This window comes from Raphanus sativus, chromosome 4 (genome assembly GCF_000801105.2).
Source record: "Raphanus sativus cultivar WK10039 chromosome 4, ASM80110v3, whole genome shotgun sequence".
Lineage (NCBI taxonomy): Eukaryota > Viridiplantae > Streptophyta > Magnoliopsida > Brassicales > Brassicaceae > Raphanus > Raphanus sativus.
In genome coordinates, this window is record NC_079514.1 from 21,231,820 (window position 1) to 21,235,785 (window position 3,966).

Genomic DNA, 3,966 nt, shown 5'->3' on the forward strand with positions numbered 1-3,966 from the left:
GTGACAGCTGCGGGAACAATGAAGACAGCTACGGGAACAATGAAGACAACCTTGACTCGTGGAGTGGACAAACTTTTGGAGGTAGAATAACACTTGTTCTTTATATTTTTGTTAGTTACTTGCTTTTTACAGTCAGTTTCTAACACTTTTTTCCTTAGAAACGTGTAGCACATGGCAAGATGCTTACAGTTCAAGCAATCGATTTACATCATTCACAAGTTACAACTGGTTTGTCTCTGCATATCATTGATTTAACAGGAAGACAATGTACTTGTCGTCGGTTTGATAAGAAGAAGTTACCATGTGTTCATGCAATCGCGGCAGCGGAAGCACGTAAGCAATGCAGCATATCTCTTTGTCACCCCTATTATCATAGCTCATACTTGTGGAGCGCTTACTCCACTTCTATAATGCCAAGAGATCAAGCTTCACGGGTTCCAGAAAATATCACAAATTGCTTTCCCCCGATTGTACACACAACTTGGAAGACCCAAAAAATCAAGGATGAAATTGGCTTTAGAGAAAACTACTGAAAAAAACGAACCTAGAAAACAATATTTATGTTCAAGGTTTCATCAATCTGGACATAACTGTAAGACCTGCAAGGTTCAAGTTTAGCTTATGGTTAGTCTTTTTCTATACTTTCAGAATTTTTAGTAGAAACTAATTATTTTGCTCTGGTTCTTCGGGTTATGAACAATTATCTGTTGAAATTGCAGGTGAGTGATGTACCTGCGTGGCAAAGCTTCACTTGTCTGTCATGTTATGTTTCTTGAGCGACTTTGTTTCTTTTCTAGCTCTTCTTCTTACATGTGGCTTTTTTTTTATACTTTGCGATTTTAAACATTGTTACTACAAGTATCAACCAGACAATTGAACATGGATTTTTTTAACGCAACGGCTTCTGTATCAGACAAGAAAGTAAAATAAAGAAAAAACACCATAGCCTCAAGAAAGGTACAAAACCAACTTTTCTATCAAACACCATATGCCCATATCTGTAAGATGAAAATGAACCCTGCCTTCGTATAAGATTCTTTTTTGCTGTAATCGACACACTTAACAGAGTATATCAAACTCTGCCACGCTACAAGACCCCTCAGGTATCTCCGGAAAGCTTCATAATCAAGGACTCTCTTCGCACAATCCAACATAATATGACGTGAGGGAGAAATTCCATAGATACCAAGATGAATAACACATAACTATCCACCCATTGTCCTCTTCTCGAGACTCCAATATTGGCATCTTTCCAATACCGACTGAAGCTGAACTAAGTTAGGACCAACAACTGCAGAAACCCCCATTTCTTTCCAGAACTCTGAATGATCAACATCACAAATTTCCCCTTTTGGAATGGTTCGCAATTCATTCTTGTTATCTCACCAAATTCAACCAAGGAGAGACGAATGAGCTGCCAATCAATCAACGACCATATCTCATAATGCTTCTTCACTTGAAGCTGATTCGTTAATAGGTAATGGACAAGCTTTGCCCACCATGTGAATTTGAGCTCATAAAAAACATAGGAAATACACCAATTGCAGACTTTATTACAGCCTCCCATGCATCAAATCCCACACCTTCTCTAACCATTTGAAAATTTGACAAATAGCTATAATAAATCATACTCCTTTGCTGACTAGGAGATTTTCCTTTACTGTAAAGTAGACGCAGATAGTTTCTCTTAATGCTAGAAGTAACATCTAAAATGAAAAACATTAAAAAAAATTTGTTAGCATGAAATTCTAGTACAAAAGCGAGTGTTGGTTGTAATCAAACTATTCATCATTTAAAAAAAATCCAAGCTACAATACAGTTGAGATGTGCTTATTACACTCATTCTCTTACAAGCACCCACCACGAATCAACTCTATACAAACAACTATCCAAAGTATGAGAGGCATATGATTCGTTCTTGCAACAAATATTATGATCTGTACACTTGACACCAAATCAAAATCTATCCAAACTCCATGGAAATATCAATGTTCCAAAAAAAAATTATAAATCGGAGAAGAAAACGAAATACAGATTCGAAACCATGAAGTGACATACGTAATTAACAGATGAAGATATGGAGGTTATCGTCGTTGGAGTATTTGACAGCGGAGATAACAAGAGACCCTCTCGCCAGCGAAGTCGACGCTACTCGGAGGAGAGATAGTGGTTATCGTCTTTGGAGTGTTTGTCAGCAGAGATAACAAGAGACCCTCCCACCGACGAAGTCTTTGCTACTCGGAGCAAGAAGATTAAACCGCCGGCAATTTTGAAATCGACAATTTCCATATAGTAGCAAAAAGTTTTTCTTGTTTATGTCTACGACGACTATGTTAAATTATTTAGCTTTTTTTAAAAGAATAATTGCACTCCCTACACACCAAACTCACTCTATTTGCATTCCACACACTAAATTCCCCCAATTTTCTTCCCCTCATCACTACCATTTCCCCCCCTTCCTATGGCAAATTCCTAATATCCAACTTCTTTTTTTAAAAAAATGATAAAGAATTAAAAGAATAATGGTGAAATTGTAGTAAAGAGGAACTATTAGGGTTAATTGGTCTTTTCCATTTGTTAGATTATATTGATTACATAAAGTTAAACTAGTAACTAAGTAAAATATTAGAGTTAATCTGAGTAATTTTTCTCTTGTTTTTATTATTACTAGTTAATTAAATAATAGTTTTATATTTTTAAAAAATTTCCGGCCAAATAGTTTTATAATTTCTCAGAACCGTACCTGCATACTCTTTTTGTCATCTAAAGATCCCTTATATATTAAAGGAGAAGCATTGACCTTAATACATTAACACTAATTTCGTCATGTGTCACTTTCACAGTCAATTTAAAATTGATTGAATATAATTTTTATAAATTATGTTTCCTATCCCTTAAATAAAAGCTACGGAATTACCATATATGACTAATATATATGAAAATTAATGATTCTAATAAATAAGATTCGATAACAATTTATGTATCCTCCATCATTTTTTGTATAATTTTATATTATTAAAATAAATTAAACAATCAAATTAGCTATAAAATTAAATTTAGATTTTTTCGTATATGTTATATTTTGATTTTTAAAAACCAAAAATCAATTATTAAAACTGTTAAAATTATTATGTTAAAAATTAATGATCAATGGTTTAATATCCCTTATATATTAATTGAAAAACATTACAACATTATTTTGTAGTTACGTGTTACCATGAGAATAAAATTCAGAATGTTTAGAAAAATAGGTGGTTGGTCCATATTTATAATATATTTTTTATTAAGTTAATTATCAAATCAATAAATAGTATACAAACAAATATTCTCACACTTTCCTTAAATAAAAGCTACAGAATTATCTAATAAGATAAATATATATATGACGATTAATGATTATGAATAATAAATATTTGATAATAGTTTTTGTATCTTAGCTCTCTTTTTTAGTTTTATATTATTAACATATATTAAACAATCACATTAACTATATAATAAAAATAGATTTTTCTTATATGTTATATTTTGATTTTTTAAACAGCCATAAATTATTAGAAATTTTAAAATCCCACTTTGAAAATTTTGTGATCAATGGCTTAATTGGTTTTGTTATAACAAGATAAAAATAATCATAAAATTGTATTAATATTGATTTTTATTTAATAGATATTCAAATTAAATAATATATATATTCAGCTAACGACTTAAAACAAGAAAATATGCTGCATCAGTTTAGTTGTCTAATTGAAACCCTTTAAAACTGTGTGGAAGACTAAGGTCAAAGTAATTCGATTTGAAAACAATACTAAGTTGTTGGTTCTAAAACCATTAAAATAGTTTTCAATGATGTTAAAGTAAAGTATTAAAAAAATATTAAAACATGTTTTTGTAATAAAAATTCACATGATGACCACATTGCGATTTTTATAAGTATAAACAAGGTGATAAAAATTTTAAGCTCAAATC

At 31.2% G+C, this 3,966-nt stretch overlaps 1 long non-coding RNA gene across 1 annotated transcript; it reads right to left on the reverse strand.

The window, feature by feature from the left end:
• Positions 1–868: 868 nt before the first annotated feature.
• LOC108837775 (uncharacterized) lies at positions 869–2,324 on the reverse strand. The gene is made up of 2 exons (XR_008944832.1): positions 2,033–2,324; positions 869–1,706 (listed from the first exon to the last, which is right to left on the reverse strand). It is a non-coding gene; the product is annotated as an uncharacterized LOC108837775 (long non-coding RNA).
• Positions 2,325–3,966: the final 1,642 nt, after the last annotated feature.